The sequence below is a fragment of the Schistocerca piceifrons genome, chromosome 5 (assembly GCF_021461385.2).
Source record: "Schistocerca piceifrons isolate TAMUIC-IGC-003096 chromosome 5, iqSchPice1.1, whole genome shotgun sequence".
NCBI lineage: Eukaryota > Metazoa > Arthropoda > Insecta > Orthoptera > Acrididae > Schistocerca > Schistocerca piceifrons.
Genome location: NC_060142.1, coordinates 276,488,454 through 276,506,346, shown reverse-complemented (window position 1 = coordinate 276,506,346; position 17,893 = coordinate 276,488,454). Strand labels below are relative to the sequence as shown.

At 44.4% G+C, this 17,893-nt stretch overlaps 1 protein-coding gene and 1 long non-coding RNA gene across 5 annotated transcripts in view; both read right to left on the bottom strand.

The window, feature by feature from the left end:
• The window catches only part of LOC124799283, a 746,007-nt gene that overhangs the window by 305,576 nt on the left and 422,538 nt on the right, over nucleotides 1–17,893 (bottom strand). The window lies entirely within an intron of this gene.
• LOC124799285 overlaps nucleotides 1–17,893 on the bottom strand; it is a 220,878-nt gene that overhangs the window by 41,074 nt on the left and 161,911 nt on the right. The window lies entirely within an intron of this gene.

Sequence of the window (17,893 nt, the reverse complement as noted above, 5' to 3'; positions counted from 1 at the left end):
GGTAGCATCGATGGCCGATGAATGGTGTTGCATTTTGCTGAACAATGAATCGTGGTCGGTGACGCACACATGTGTAACCCCTGACGTCATGGTGTGGGGCTCTGTCGGATATGACTTCAGCTCGAAACTGGTAGTGACCTGCTACAAACTTTTCCTGTGATTCCGCCTTAACACATATGGGCTGCGCACTACAAGAGACAACGGCCACATCACCGCACAACTGCACACATAACTTTTTTTGAGTCTTCGTGTTTTACCTCTCGTGTGGTGGTATCGTGATGCCATTTTTTAACAGGACAATATTCGTCCGCACGTGACAGGTGTATCAATGAACTGGCTATGTGATGTTAAGGTACTCCCACGACTAACCAGATTCACTGATCTGTCCCTAACAGAACATGAAGAACCAGATCGGATGTGAACTCCGTTCCAGTCAAGGACAGCTTACGACAGCTGTGTGCCAGCTTGCATCAGAAGAGCAAGCAACGGCTTTACGACACGCTTCACAACCGAATCACTGCTTGTTTCCAGGCCAGACTAATAAGTGGGCACACATTGCCAACTTCTTAGGAGATTTGCCTATTTTACAGTCACCTGTTCTCTCAACCAGCGTAGTTTCATTACGTATCCTCCTTGCCTTCCAAAAATATGGTTCAAATGGCTCTGAGCTCTATGGAACTTAACATCTGAGGCCATCAGTCCCCTAGAACTTAGAACTACTCAAACGTAACTAACCTAAGGACATCACACATATCCATGCCCGAGGCAGGATTCGAACCTGCGACCGTAGCGGTCGCGCGGTTCCAGACTGAAGCGCCTAGAACCGATCGACCACAGTGGTCGGCTCGTCTTCCAGGTTCCCACTTTCTTCGCCAGGCAGTGTATTTACCGGGAAAGTTTTATTTTGGGCACCATATATATAGCGCTGGCCACTGTGTATTGCGAGAGTCTCCTAGTGCAGACGACGGCGTATTTCAGCGATTGTGCGGTCCCGATATCGGCGCGCTACTCTCCGTTAGCCCGCCGAATGCCGTTTGACGACGGACCAGCCTGTCTGTTTTTCCGGCCGTGCTGCGGTAAGAAAGGCCGGCAGTGATCGCCTGGGGACGCCGACATGGAAGCGCAGCACGCCACAGACTCAGCCACGGGGCCAGTGGAGCGTGAGGCGTGGCGGCCGGGCCGCTCCCAGCGGGACGCCGCGCCGTGGCTGCGGCTACGGCTGCGCTCGCGCCGTTGGATGCAACAGCCTGGCGTTGGGCGCGGCGGCAGATGCCAGTAGACAAACGAGCAGCGCTACGGCTGTTGACCCTTTTCGCACAAGGCCTGTCGTATGACGCAGCAATAAAACTTTATTCTCTGGAATCGAAAAAAAACTATTTTATACTCGTTTTTGTCAGAAACAGCACATTTAGCGTCACTTTTAACTTTAGGCATCAGTGCTGTTTCAGACAATAAGTAGTATAAAAAAGTTTTCTCCATTCCATTTTTAGGCCCTATTTCTTATCGAATTCGTGGCCTTCTAGTTAAAAAATATGGATGCAAATTTACCGTTTCCACTAACAATATACGGAACGAGGTGGCGCAGTGGTTAGCACACTGGACTCGCATTCGGGAGGACGACGGTTCAATCCCCCGTCCGGCCATCCTGATTTAGTTTTTCCGTGATTTCCCTAAATCGCTCCAGGAAAATGCCGGGATGGTTCCTTTGAAAGGGCAGGGCCGACTTCCTTCCCCATCCTTCCCTAATCCAACGAGACCGATGACCTCGCTCTTTGGTCTCTTCCCCCAAACAACCCAACCCCACTAACAATAAATGGCAATAAAATCTTATTCACAATATTAAGTTTAGGAGTTTATAAAATCACTTATGACACGTGTCCCGTTTATTATACAGGGTGGTCCATTGATCGTGACCGGGCCAAATATCTCACGAAATAAGCGTCAAACGAAAAAACTACAAAGAACGAAACTTGTCTAGCTTGAAGGGGGAAACCAGATGGCGCTATGGTTGGCCCGCTAGATGGTTCTGCCATAGGTCAGACGATATCAACTGTTTTTTTTAAGTAGGAACCCCCATTTTTTTATTACATATTCGTGTAGTACGTAAAGAAATATGAATGTTTTAGTTGGACAACTTTTTTCGCTTTGTGATAGATGGCGCTGTAATTGTCACAAACGTATGGCTCACAATTTTTGACGAACAGTTGGTAACAGGTAGGTTTTTTAGATTAAAATTCAGAACGTAGGTACGTTTGAACATTTTATTTCGGTAGTTCCAATGTAATACACGTACCTTTGTGAACTTATCATTTCTGAGAAAGCATGCTGTTACGGAGTGATTACCTGTAAATACCACATTATTGCATTAAATGCTCAAAATGATGTCCGTCAACCTCAATGCATTTGGCAATACATCTAACGACATTCCTCTCAACACCGAGTAGTTCGCCTTCCGTAATGTTCGCACATGCATTGATAGTGCGCTAACGCATATTGTCAGGCGTTATCGGTGCATCACGATAGCAAATATCCTTCAACTTTCCCCACAGAAAGAAATCCGGGGACGTCAGATCCGGTGAACATGCGGGCCATGGTATGGTGCTTCGACGACCAATCCACCTGTCACGAAATATGCTATTCAATACTGCTTCAACTGCACGCGAGCTATGTGCCGGACATCCATCATGTTGGAAGTACATCGCCATTCTGTCATGCAGTGAAACATCTCGTAGTAACATCGGTAGAACATTACGTAGGAAATCAGCATACATTGCACCATTGAGAATGCCATCCTCCCATAATGCCGCACCATACATTAACCCGCCAAGGTCGCTGATGTTCCACTTGTCGCAGCCATCGTGGATTTTCCGTTGCCCAATAGTGCATATTATGCCGGTTTACGTTACCGCTGTTGCTGAATGACGCTTCGTCACTAAATAGAACGCGTGCAAAAAATCAGTCATCGTTCCGTAATTTCTCTTGCGCCTAGTGGCATATCGGGGATGTATGTGTGTGAGGTCCTTAGGTTAGTTAGGTTTAAGTAGTTCTAAGTTCTAGGAGACTGATGACCTCAGATGTTAAGTCCCATAGTGCTCAGAGCCATTTGAACCTAGTGGCAGAACTGTACACGACGTTCAAAGTCGTCGCTCTGCAATTCCTTGTCCATAGAAATACGGTACGGGTGCAATCGATGTTGATGTAGCATCTCAACACCGAAGTTTTTGATATTCCCGACTGTCGCGCAATTTGTCTGCTACTGATGTGCGGATTAGTCGCGATAGCAGATAAACCACCTACTTGGGCATCATCATTTGTTGCAGGTCGTGGTTGACGTTTCACATGTGGCTGAACACTTCCTGTTTTCTTAAATAGCCTAACTATCCGGCGAACGGTCCGGGCACTTGGATGATGTCGTCCAGGATACCGAGCAGCATACATAGCACACCCCCGTTGGGCATTTTTATCACAATAGCCATACATCAACACGATATCGACCTTTTCCGCAATTGGTAAACGGTCCATTTTAACACGGGTAATGTATCACGAAGCAAATACCGTCCGCACTGGCGGAATGTTACGTGATACCTCGTACTTACTCGTTTGTAACTATTAGAGCACCATCTATCACAAAGCGAAAAAAGTGGTCCAACTAAAACATTAATATTTCTTTAAGTACGACACGAATAGGTAATAAAAATGGGGGTTCCTACTTTAAAAAAAACAGTTGATATCGTCTGACCTATGGCAGAACCATCTAGCGGGCCAACCATAGCGCCATCTGGTTTCCCCCTTCAAGCTAGACAAGTTTCGTTCTTTGTAGTTTTTTCGTTTGATGCTTATTTCGTGAGATATTTGGCTCGGTCACTATCAATGGACCATCCTGTTTAGGGCAAACTGGGAGATCGTTCAGTGTTGGGTACAAGGAAAATTTATTGCGGGAAAGAGGCAGTAATATACACTAAGTGATCAAAATATCCGGACACCCCCAAAAACATACATTTTTCATATTAGGTGCATTGTGCTGCCACCTACTGCCAGGTAGTCCATATCAGCGACCTCAGCAGAACGGGGCGCTCTGCAGAAATCAACGAACGTGGTCATGTGACTGGATGTCCTTGTGTCATACGTCTGTATGCGAGATTTCCACACTTCTACACATTCCTAGGCCCACTGTTTCCGATGTGATAGTGAAGCGAAAACGTTATGGACACGTGCAGCGTAAAAGCGTACAGGCCGCCCTCGTCTGTTGACTGACAGAGACCGCCGACAGTTGAAGAGGGTCGTAATGTGAAATAGGCAGACATCTATCCAGACCATCACACAGGAATTCCAAACTGTATCAGGATCCACTGCAAGTACTATGACAGTTAGGCGGGAGGTGAGAAAACACATCACGCCGGTAAATGTCAAACGACGCCCGGATTTGTGTAAGGAGCGTAAACATTGGATGACTGGTCAGTGGGAAAACGTTGTGTGGAGTGACGAATCGCGGTACACAATGTGGCGATCCGATGGTAGGGGGTGGGTACGGCGAATGCCCGGTGAACGTCATCTGCCAGCGTGTGTAGTGCCAACAGTAAAATTCTGAGACGGTGGTATTATGGTATGGTCGTGTTTTTCATGCAGGGGGCATGCATCCCTTGTTGTTTTGCGTAGCACTATCACAACAGAGGCCTGCATTGATGTTTTAAGCACCTTCTTGCTTCCCACTGCTGAAGAGCAATTCGGGGATGGCGACTGCATCTTTCAACACGATCGGACACCTGTTCATAGGGCACAGCCTATGGCGGAGTGGTTACACGACAATTACATCCTTGTAATGGACTGGTCTGCACACAGCCCTGACCTGAACCTTAGCTACAGTATCGGCCAGTTCATTATGATATGTCTTCGTTTCGCATATTATAAGACGCACCACGCATCACTGGAACAACAGCGGTGCCACCAGATGTAAGTCGGCATCAGACAGTAAGGTGCCTTGCTGAGTATTCACTGAGGTGACAAAAGTCATGGGATACCTCCTAATACCGTGTCGGATCTCCTTTTCTCCGGCGTTGTTCAACAAGTCGATGTGACATGGACTCAACAAGTCGTTAGGAGTCCCCTGCAAAAATACTGAACGAAGCTGCATCTGTAGCCGTCAATAATCGCGAAAGTGTTGCTGGTGCAGGATTTTGTGCACAAACTTACCTCTCGATTATGTCCCGAAAATGTTCTATGGGATTCATGTCGTGCGATGTGGGTGGCCAAATCATTCGCTCAAACTGTCCGGAACAGTTATGGCCCGATGACAAAGTGCGTTCTCATCCATAAAAATTCCAACGTTTCTTGGGAACATGAGGTCAACGATCGGCTGCAAATGGTCTCCAAATAGCCGAACATAACACTTTCCAGTCAATGACTGGTTCAGCTGGACCCACACAATTATGGAGCCACCACCAGCTGGCACAGTGCCTCGTTGACAACTTGGCTCCATGGGTTCGTGGGGTCTGCGCTACAATCGAACCCTGCCTTCTGAGGTTACCATATGACATAGAGACTCATCTGACCAGGCCTCGGTTTTCCAGTCGTCTAATGTCCAACCGATATGGTCAACAGACCAAGAGAGCCAATGTCGTGCTGTTAGCAAAGCCACTCATGTCTGTGGTATTCTGCCATAACCCATTGACGCCAAATTTTGGCGAACTGTCTAAGTAGGCTGTTAAGGTTTTATATTGGTAACGCCACGTAGCGCTCTGTATGAAAATCACTGGCTGTGCTGAGTGCAGTCTGTGGCCGGTTTGCATTATTGGAGTATATGCTATTGTAGTGTTGGGCAGTTGGCTGTTGACAGCGCATAGCGTTGCGCAGTGAGCCGCCAGCAGTGGTGGATGTGGGGAGAGAGATGGCGGAGTTTTGAGAGCGGATGATCTGGACGTGTGTCCATCAGAGAGAGTAAATTTGTAAGACTGGATGTCATGAACTGCTATATATATATGTATTATGACTTTTGAACACTATTAAGGTAAATACATTGTTTGTTCTCTATCAAAATCTTTCATTTGCTAACTTTGCCTATCAGTAGTTAGTGCCTTCAGTAGTTAGAATCTTTTATTTAGCTGGCAGTAGTGGCGCTCGCTGTATTGCAGTAGTTTGAGTAACGGAGATTTTTGTGAGGTAAATCTTTCATTTGCTAACTTTGCCTATCAGTAGTTAGTGCCTTCAGTAGTTAGAATCTTTTATTTAGCTGGCAGTATTGGCGCTCGCTGTATTGCAGTAGTTTGAGTAACGAAGATTTTTGTGAGGTAAGTGATTCATGAAAGGTATAGGTTATTGCTAGTCAGGGCTATTCTTTTGTAGGGATTTTTGAAAGTCAGATTGCGTTGCCCTAAAAATATTGTGTCAGTTTAGTGTTGATCAGAATAAGTAAAGAAAGTACTGTCTGAGTGCGTTAAGTTTTGCTCAGCTGTTTGAAAAGCAAATAATGTAAGAGGTTTATCAGCACAGTCATTCATAAATTTTTCTAAGGGGACGTTTCAACTGCCCTAATCGAACGTTCGTCATACGGCCTATGTTGATTTCTGCAGTTATTTCACTCAGTGTTGCTTGCCTGTTAGCACTGGCAACTCCACGCAAATGCGCCACTGCGTTGTCCGTGGTGAAAGGAAATGCCTGAAATTTGTTCTTCTTGGCGTACTCTTGACGCTGTGGATCTGGGTATATTGAATTCCCAAACGATTATTAAAATGGAATGTCTCATGCGTCTAGCTCGAACTACCATTCCGCGTCCAAAGTCTGTTAATTCCGGTCGCGCGGCCATAATCACGTCGGAAACCTTTTCACGTGTATCACCAGAGTACAAACGACAACTCCGCCGAAGGACTGCCCTGTTACCTTGTGTACGCGATACTATCGCTCTGTGTTATATGTGCGTATAATCATCCTATGACCTTCGTCGCCTCAGTGTAGGTGAAGATGTGGAAACAGCAGCCATTGTTGGGACACAACACTGTAGTCGTGCTGAGTGTGTGCTGGCCTGTGCAGAACAGCTGCAGAAGGTGGGACGAGAGGTGCGGCCCGAGAGGTGCTGCGCGCTTCCCACGGCCCCGCGGAAAACACGCGTCCCTGCCCGCCAGCGGCCCCGATACCTGCGCTGCGGGTGGCCAACGAGCGAAGCAGCAGATCAACCGACTAACTAAAAGTACATACACACGATCCATCTAAGTACCACACTGACGATAGCATGGCCCACCAATACTGTCTGGTAACATTACATCTACATCTACACTCATACTCCGCAAGCCACCTGACGGTGTGTGGCGGAGGGTACCTTGAGTACCTCTATCGGTTCTCTCTTCTATTCCAGTCTCGTATTGTTCGTGGAAAGAAGGATTGTCGGTATGCCTCTGTGTGGGCTCTAATCTCTCTGATTTTATCCTCATGGTCTCTTCGCGAGATGTATGTAGGAGGGAGCAATATACTGCTTGACTCCTCGGTGAAGGTATGTTCTCGAAACTTCAACAAAAGCCCGTACCGAGCTACTGAGCGTCTCTCTTGCAGAGTCCTCCACTGGAGTTTATCTATCATCTCCTAACGCTTGCGCGATTACTAAATGATCCTGTAACGAAGCGCGCCGCTCTCCGTTGGATCTTCTCTATCTCTTCTATCAACCCTATCTGGTACGGATCCCACATCGGTGAGCAGTATTCAATCAGTGGGCGAACAAGTGTACTGTAACCTACTTCCTTTGTTTTCGCACTGCAAAGCAGAATTAGTGCGCAAAGAAGTCGGATACGGAAATACTGAGGAATGAAAAAATGGTTCAAATGGCTCTGAGCACTATGGGACTTAACTTCTGAGGTCATCAGTCTCCTAGAACTCAGAACTACTTAAACCTAACTAACCTAAGGACATCACACACATCCATGCCCGAGACATAGCGGTCGTGCGGTTCCAGACTGTAGCGCCTAGAACCGCTCGGCCACCCCGGCCGGCCTGAGGAATGAAGAGATACGCTTGAAGTTCCCGTAGAGTATAGATACTACGATACGGAATAACAGTTCAGTTGAAGACGACTGGAATTCTCTAAAAAAGGGCAGTCACAGAAGTTGGGCAGATTAAGCTAGGTTTAAGGAAGATAACTGCGAAGAAACCATGGGAAACAGAAGAAATACTTCAGTTGATCGACGAAAGAAGCAAGAACATCAGTGTTCCTTGAAATTCTGGAGTACGTAAATAGGAGTCACACAGGAATGAAATAAATAGGAAGGGCACGGAAGCTAAGGCGAAATGGCTGCATGAAAAATGTGAAGAAATCGAAAACGAAATGAATGTCGGAAGGACTCAGCATACAGAAAAATCAAAACAACCTTAGACGAAATTGAAAGCAAGGTCGGTAGCGTAAAGAGTTCAGCGGGAATTACACTGTTAAATCCAGAGGAGAGAGTGGAAAGTTGGAAAGAGTACATTGAGGGCCTGTATGAGGGTGAAGACTTCTCTGATGACGTGATAGAAGAAGAGGTAGGGGATCCAATGTTAGAATCAGAATTCGGAAGAGCTCTGGAAGACTTAAAACCAAATAAGGCAGGGATAAATAATATTACTTCAGAATTTTTAAAATCTCTGGGGGAAGTAGCAACAAAACGATTATTCACATTGGTGTGTACAATGTATGAGACTGGCGATATACCATCAGACTTTTGGAAAACATAGCCCACAATTCTCAGGATCGCAAGAACCGACAAGAGCGAGAACTATCGTACAATCATCTTAACAGTCCATGTATCCAAGATACTGACAAGAATAACATCAAACAATGGAAAAGAAAATTGAAGATCTGTAGGAGCGTGATCAGTTTGGCTTTAGGGAAGGTAAAAGCACCAGAGAGACAGTTCCGACCTTGCGGCTGATAATAGAAGCAAGACTGAAGAAACATCAAGACACGTTCATAGGATTTGTCCACCTGGAATAAACCGTTCGACAATGTCTAATGGCGCAAGATGTTCGAAATCCTGAGAAAGATAGTGGTAAGCTATAGAGAAAGACATGTAATATACGAGTACAATATGTACAAGAAGCAAGAGCAAACAATAAAAATGGAAGACCAAGAACGAAATATAAGGATTAAAAAGGATTACGACAGGGATGTAGCATTTCTCCGCTACTGTTCAGTCAGCATGTCGGAGAAAAGTGGGATTCAAATTCAAGGTGAAAGGATATCAATGTTAAGATGCGCAGATGACATTGTTTTCCTCACTAACGTGAAGAAGAATTACAGCATCTGTTGAATAGAATGTCTAGTCTAAGGAGTACAGAATAAGGATTCACAGGAAATCTAAGAAAGATGAAAATAATAAGAAGCATGCGAAATGGAAACGGCGAGAAACTTGAAATCAGCGTAGGTGAGCACGAGTTAGAATTCCACTACCTATGCAGCAAAACAAAACATAACTGACGGAACAAGGAAGACGTAGAACACTAGCTAGTACTGGCAAAAAAGGCATTTTCGATTACGAGAAGTCTACTAGTATCAAACACAGTTCTTAATTTGAGGAACAGACTTCTGAGGATTTACGTTTGGAGCACAGCATTTATGCTAGAGAAACATGGACAGTGGGAAAACGGAAACGGAATAGAATCGAAATATTTGATATCTCGTGCGACAGAAAGAAAAATGTTGAAAATTAGGTAGACTGGTAAGGTAAGAAATGAGGAGGTTCCCCACAGTCTCGCGGAGGAATGGAGTGTGTGAAGAACACTGACCGGAAGAAGGGACAGGATGATTGTACATTTGTTAAGACGTCAGGGAATAACTTCCATGGACTAGAGCAAGCTGTAGAGGGTAAAAACTAGCAGGAGACAGAGACTGGTATACAATAACAGCTAATAAATGAGAACGTAAGTTGTTAGTGTTACTCTAAGATAAAAAGGTTGGAAAGGAGGGGAATTTGTGGAGGGGCCGCATCTTTCCAATCAACGAATTGCAACAACAAGTCCGGCAACGCAGATGGTCACTGTTGTCTGACAATGTTTGGGGCAACACATTTGCAGGCCAGAACCGTTAATAAGAACAATGATATTGCCACGAAATGGACGAAAGTAAACTAACCGGAGTTCGTGCAGTACTCCTGTTTTTGCACTCCACAAGGGGAAAAAAGTTAGCAAGAAAACGATCTGCTTGTCTTTGTGTTATGCGCCCTTGTTTTAAATAAGCAAACTGCTTCAGAAGCGTCAACTTATAAGCTCATGCTCAATATATGCCTTTTCTGGAAATTGAACAGAATGTTGAAACATGATTTTGAATCTTTGAAATGCATACCGTCGTAATATGATCTCCAGAGCTACTTCCTTTAATGTTTTATTTGCCTGTACCGTTTCGAGAAACTGCTCATCCTCAAGCAGTGCCTAGAAACGCTCGAACTATTATCTGTATATACGAATAAATGTAAGATATTTGGTAGCATTATAATTTTTACGTATGTTATAAGATCTTAAATATTACTTTTCATGTTAACAGAATCTACTTTCGTTTTATGTGATCTGAGGCTTTTCAAGCATAAATGCTGATTCCATGGTTCTCGGGTGAACTGCCGAATCCGATCGCCGGAAGTCCACGATATTCTGACGGACACCGTTCGCCATCATCAGTTGGTGCTCATGGAATAAAGACACTTGATTCCATCAGCACCAGCTGATGATAGTAGAACGGTTGTCCGCAGAAATATCGTGGACTTTCGTCGATCGGATACGACAGTACAGCCGAGACCCATGGAATCATACTTTTGTTTTGTCATATTTGTGCGTGGTTGATACAATATCGATCTCTGTGTTGGACACAAGCCTTGTTACTAAATTTACATCTTTGATGAAAATCGATTTACATTTTGTGTAAAATTTAGGCTTATCTTTTGTTCTAAATTGTCTGTGACCAATAAGAATGATGTCGACGTTCTCAACATATTTCTCTCTCAAGTACTGTTTATTGGTTTAAAATGTTATTTGGATTTTTTGCCAAAATTATGTAGATTTCTCCTGCTTCTAAAATACAAAGAACATATAAAGAAAAGCGAAAATAATCTCTCCATATTTTGTACGCATCTTCGAGAAAATCGACATTCTACACTAGACATAAGCACTACCCTCTCCATTCTTCGTACACCAGGGAAAGGAAGGTACATGAACATCTTCCAGGAAATAGGGATCTACACACATTTGACAAAAATTACGAATAATGTTTTAAACCAGCAAACAGTGAAAAAATATTGGGAACTTCGACAAAATTCTTTTCTGGCATAGATAATTCAGAACAACAGCCAAACGTAAATTTTACGTACCATAAAATCAAGAACACCTAGAGACGAGACTATCAACCGTATTGCGACGTCATAGTCTAGCGGTGATCGTAATATATAGCAGAAAACCCCAACAGAATGGCGTGGCTCGTAAAATTATTGATTCTCAATTGATAGTTGAGTGAGGTTAGTTAACAGAGAAAAAAAATAGTTGTTAGTAGGGGAATAAGTCAAAAACAACGAAGAACGCTTTACGGCGATTAATTTCTTGCTTAGCATATGTAACATGATTTGCACATTTGTAAACAAAGCTGTTGATGTCTCTGAAAATATACGTTATTTTCGTGCGCATGAATTGTTAGGCTCATCTGAGACTTTTTGAATGTACCGTAGTAAAACATTCACAGATTTTCAAGTAATATTTTTTGAACAAAAACACTGAGGCACGCACATCACAGTACTCTCACAATTTTATGTTACGCGTACAGCTTCGAGAACAAATTCAGTGACTAGAATTATTGTTTAACGAAACTGTTTTTGAAGACACCTCCCCTTTCAAATGATAATCAATCACAATGTACACTAAGTAATGGGACTGCACAGATAAACCATTGCGATAAAAATAATGCACTCTTCTTTCATTATTTTCATCCATTTCTTCGGTGAAGATATCTTTCAATTGGTGAAGGTTTCTATATGAAATTATTTTCAAGTACTCATTATGTCTGGCTACACCAATCTTGACGCTTTGCTGCAATGCTGCTGCCTCCAGCGAGCTACCTCTACTGATGGCTCTGCAGCTGACAACAGCTAGACTAGACAGATCGGAAAAATGACTGGCACAGAATTTGAACGAAACCATGGTTTTGCAAGTGGAGCAGTTATGGTTTTCCCGTCTGTGGCAGATATTTCCCAGATAATACCGCTAGCTTTGAAATGGCTATGACACGCCCGAAAAATGAGCAGTGAAGTACATTAATCGTCGTATACTCCAGCCAAGTGATCCGACAAACGATAATACCCGTATACCATAATCTAAAACAAGCGTTACTAAATTCAGAACAAAACTTACCACTGAATAATAGGCAGGTAACGGCGAAATCCTGCCTTAGAATTGAATGGAGCCTTGTCTCTTTGCATCGTCTTTGGGAAACTTTACACACTGACCTCGTTTACTGCTGTATTATTTCCATTGCCTTTTGCCTTGCAACGCTTCATACCCGTAATGAAGGTGAAACTGCAGAAACTTATATTATGTTGCATTAAAATCGCACAAACACAACTTAGTAACACACAATATGATTTCTGTGTAACAATCTCGTAACTATCACTTAGCACAACGAAGTTTTTTATACCCAGCGCATTGTTCATACAACGCAAGACAGCTGTTGACCTTGGTTGATTCTCACTGACACTACAATTCACGTCATGCTCAAGGAATTCGTTAAGACAAAATGAAATATCTCTACGACTCGAGTTGTAGGAAGTGGAAAATAATGTTAGCATAAAAAAAAGGGAGAGAGAGATTGACAATCGACAAGTTTATGTGCATCAACTTAGCAAACGTGATTAGGCAAAAAAAAAAAAAAGGTTACCCTCTATTCAGAGGCTGTTGCACGCAGCGACTGTTATTGACTTGTTATTAATAGATTTCAGCTACCAGTCGTCCTTTTGAAATTTTATTGGCTGATCTAGATTTCAGCTAGAAACTAGCCATTCTCAGTGCACCATCATTTTTGATCAATGCATGTAATGCCTGTTGGTAGGGCTTCATCCACAGTTCATTGAATACTAGAATGGCTAGTTTCTAGCTGAAATCTAGATCTGCCAATAAAATTTCAAAAGGAAGACTGATAGCTGAAATCTATTATTAACAAGGAAAGAGACTCCTATATAGAAGACAGACGTGGCTCTGCTGCAGATCATCTTCCTAGACGCTGGTAACAGAGAGTATGCCATTTTCAAATTACTGTCTCTTTTCGAGTCCGTAAGCGGTGTTATGTACGTAGATACATCACATTCGATAAGGAAAGAAAGCTACATACGATAGCATCGCTGGCTAAGTGAGACTGTTCGCATAATAAGCTGCATTGTTTTAAGTTTTCTCCGGGATGTACATCTGAACTGAGCCAGTCCTGGCACCTTCAAAGATAGGTCGCGATAGGAATCAATGTTGATTACATGATGGCTCTGCGCGATAATGGATGCATGCCATTACGGCAAACAATGGCGACTTAAGAGAAGTTGGCAGCAGTGGATAAATGAAGTGGCGCTTGCCAGAAAAGCTGCGGTGATTGAGTCGGCACGTCTAGGAGTGGAGACAGACGCCAGACGCCAAAGAGTGGAAAGCGGGGGGGGGAGGGGGGGGGCATTGCGCGCGACTTCCGGCGCGTGCCGCGGTACCTACCCCATCGTTACATCCTGTCGTCTGCATGACGCACACTACCGCCAAATAATAGAGCCTTGATCAGCGGTCAACAGCCGCACTCATCTTCACTGCTGACACTACACGCTTAATTACTGGACTGACAAGCTGCTTCATCCGCTGAAACCTACTGGCAAATTACACTGCGGTGATAGAAGTCATGGGATATTTGCTAATATCGGGACCGGCTTCCTTTTGGCCGGCGTAGTGCGGCGTGGACTCAACTAGTTGCTAGAAATCATCTGCAGAAATATTGAGCCATTCTGCCTCGTCCATAAATGCGGAAGTGTTGCTGGTGCAGGATTTTGTGCACGAATTGAGCCATCGATAACGCCCATAGATGTTGGAAGGTATTCTTGTCGGGCGATCTGGGTGACCACATCATTGGCTCGTATTGTCCGGAATGTTCTTCAAACCAATCCCGAACAACAGTGGTCGGGTGATTTGGCGGATTGTCATTCATAAAAATTCCATCCACATGGTAAATAACGAGATTCTGAATGAAATGACAGACTTTAGAAATTCACTTTTCTTTTCCAGTTTCACTACAGTACTCCTAGAATAAAAGATACATAACATGACAGTCGTTTGACTCTAGCCCCAGCAATAGCTTAGAAATATGCAAAATAAATAGTTTATATCATGGTGTGTTCAATAATATTGTAACAGGTGCTCAATTTCTAATGTATTTCGTCAACCTACATCTGTAATACGATAACAAGAGGTGCAGAAGACATGTAAACATCTGACACCACATAGATCGACAAATCGATAGTCAAATCGAAACCAGCTGTATTCGACCGCCATCTTGTCCACTGCACTACAGAACTGTTTGTGATCGTGTTTCCAAGTTACTGCTACGTTAGTGACAATTTTTGAACAGTGACCAAGAGGGCCACAGAAATGGATTGGATTGTTTGGGGGAAGAGACCAAACAGCGAGGTCATGGGTCTCATCGGATTAGGGAAGGATGGGGAAGGAAGTCGGCCGTGCCATTTCAAAGCAACCACCCCAGCATTTGCCTGAAGCGATTTAGGGAAATCACGGAAAACCTAAATCAGGATGGCCGGACGCGGGATTGAACCGTCGTCCTCCCGAATGTGAGTCCAGTGTGCTACCACTGCGCCACCTCGCTCGGTCCACAGAAATGGATACACCGCAACACATCACAACGAGACTGCAACGCCAGAAGAACAAAGTGAGTGACCGTTACAAAACATTTACGAGCAAACATCAGTCCAGCTTCCAAAGTGACATCGCCTCTTACTAAGTTTTTTTCTTCTGCTACAGGATGACCACAGCATTTACGAAAAGACTACGTAACAACAGCATAACCTTATTGTAAAGTTGTTTTTGTAATGCCATTTAGCCTGAAGATGAGGTATAACCCTCGAAACATGTCGCTAAATAAATAAGTAATACAATAGTTGACAAAGTTTGTGACTGGTAGCGGTAATTAAAAAAAAAAACCTTCACATATTTCTTGAGACAGTCACGGTCGAAAAATGGTTAAAGTGGTTTCAAATTCCATCGTTGTTTGGAAACATGAAGTCTATGCGTCGCTGCAGATGTTTTCCAAGTAGCCGGACATAGCCACTTCCAGTCAACGACCGGTTCAGTTGGACAAGAGGATCCAGTCCATTCCACGCAAACACAGCTCACACCACTATGGACCGACCACCAGCTTACACGATGCCTTGTTCACAACTTGAGTCCATGGCTTCGTAGGGCCTGTGAAAGACTCGAACCCTACCATCAGCTCTTACCGACTGAAATCGGAACTCATCTGACGAGACCACGGTTTTCCAGTCGTCTAACGTCCAACCGGTATGACCACGAGTCCAGGACATCGAAATAGGTGTCCAAGGAATAGAAAAGCAACTGGAACCACTCAACAGAGGAAAGTCCACTGGACGTGACGGGATACCAATTCGATTCTACACAGAGTACGCGAAAGAACTTGCCCCCCTTCCCCCTTCTAACAGCCGTGTACCGCAAGTCTCTAGAGGAACAGAAGGTTCCAAATGATTGGAAAAGAACACAGGTAGTCCCAGTCATCAAGAATGGTCGTCGAGCAGATGCGCAAAACTATAGACCTATATCTCTGACGTCGATTTGTTGTAGAATTTTAGAACATGTTTTTTGCTCACGTATCATGTCGTTTCTGGAAACCCAGAATCTACTCTGTAGGAATCAACATGGATTCCGGAAACAGCGATCGTGTGAGACCTAACTCGCTTTATTTGTTCATGAGACCAAGAATATTTTAGATACAGGCTCCCAGGTAGATGCCATTTTCCTTGACTTCCAGAAGGCGTTCGATACAGTTCCGCACTGTCGCATGATAAAGTAAGAGCCTACGGAATATCAGACCAGCTGTGTGGCTTGATTGAAGAGTTTTTAGCAAACAGAACACAGCATGTTGTTCTCAATGGAGAGACGTCTACAGACGTTAAAGTAACCTCTGACGTGCCACAGGGGAGTGTTATGGGATCATTGCTTTTCACAATATATATAAATGACCTAGTAGATAGTGTCGGAAGTTCCATGCGGCTTTTCGCGGATGATGCTGTAGTATACAGAGAAGTTGCAGCATTAGAAAATTGTAGCGAAATGCAGGAAGATCTGCAGCGGATAGGCACTTGGTGCAGGGAGTGGCAACTGACCCTTAACATAGACAAATGTAATGAATTGCGAATACATAGAAAGAAGGATCCTTTATTGTATGATTATACGATAGCGGAACAAACACTGGTAGCAGTTACTTCTGTAAAATATCTGGGAGTATGCGTACGGAACGATTTTAAGAGGAATGATCATATAAAATTAATTGTTGGTAAGGCGGGTGCCAGTTTGAGATTCATTGGGAGAGTCCTTAGAAAATGTAGTCCATCAACAAAGGAGTTGGCTTACAAAACACTCGTTCGGCCTATACTTTAGTATTGCTCATCAGTGTGGGATCCGTACCAGATCGGATTGACAGAGGAGATAGAGAAGATCCAAAGAAAAGCGGCGCGTTTCGTCACAGGGTTATTTGGTAAACGTGATAGCGTTACGGAGATGTTTAGCAAACTCAAGTGGCAGACTCTGCAAGAGAGGCGCTCTGCATCGCGGTGTAGCTTGCTGTCCAGGTTTCGAGAGGGTGCGTTTCTGGATGAGGTATCGAATATATTGCTTCCCCCTACTTATACCTCCCGAGGAGATCACGAATGTAAAATTAGAGACCCTTTCCGGCAGTCGTTCTTCCCGCGAACCATACGCGACTGGAACAGGAAAGGGAGGCAATGACAGTGGCACGTAAAGTGCCCTCCGCCAGACGCCGTTGGGTGGCTTGCGGAGTATAAATGTATTTGTAGATGTAGAGGCGCTGCGGGCGATGTCATGCTGTTCGCAAAGGCGCAAATGGTTCAAATGGCTCTGAGCACTATGGGACTTAACATCTGAGGTCATCAGTCCCCTAGAACTTAGAACTACTTAAACCTAACTAACCTAATGATATCACACACATCCATGCCCGAGGCAGGATTCGAACCTGCGACTGTAGCGGTCGCGCGGTTCTACACTGAAGCGCCTAGAACCGCTCTGCACACCGGCCGGAATTTCTAATCCTTAGAACGAACTTTACAGGGTTACCAGGTGAGTTTTCTGTAATTTGTGTAAAAAAGAGAGTTCCAATATGAATGTGTTATAGCTTAGTTGAACACAGCGAAGTAAGAGAGAATGTTCATTTGTAAGCACTCTTCCCAATTAGAATGAGAGATCTGAAAGACAGAGTGATAGCTGCGTAGTTTGCGACAGAGGCGTGACCGCGGCGGCTATCACAACGTCAGAAAGCACTTCCCTCGGGCGGTGCGTCCATCCTGTGCCACATATCGAGCCATGCTTTCACTGGAATGTGCGGACGCGGTTATAGGCGGGAAAGCGTCTGCTGCCTTCAGACGTTCACCTGCCTCATCGGGCCGCCTGCTCTCACCGCCACGCACAAAAAGGGTCTCCACTGTCTCTCTCCTACACGCATTCTCTGTCGCCTCTCCACACACACACACACACACACACACACACACACACACACACACAGCTTGTTTCCGAAAGATTCGTCAGATTTAACAAGACTATACCTTCCAAACGAATGAAGGTAGAAATTTAGAGTGATTTTTAACTTACGAATTGGCCGGCCGAAGTGGCCGTGCGGTTAAAG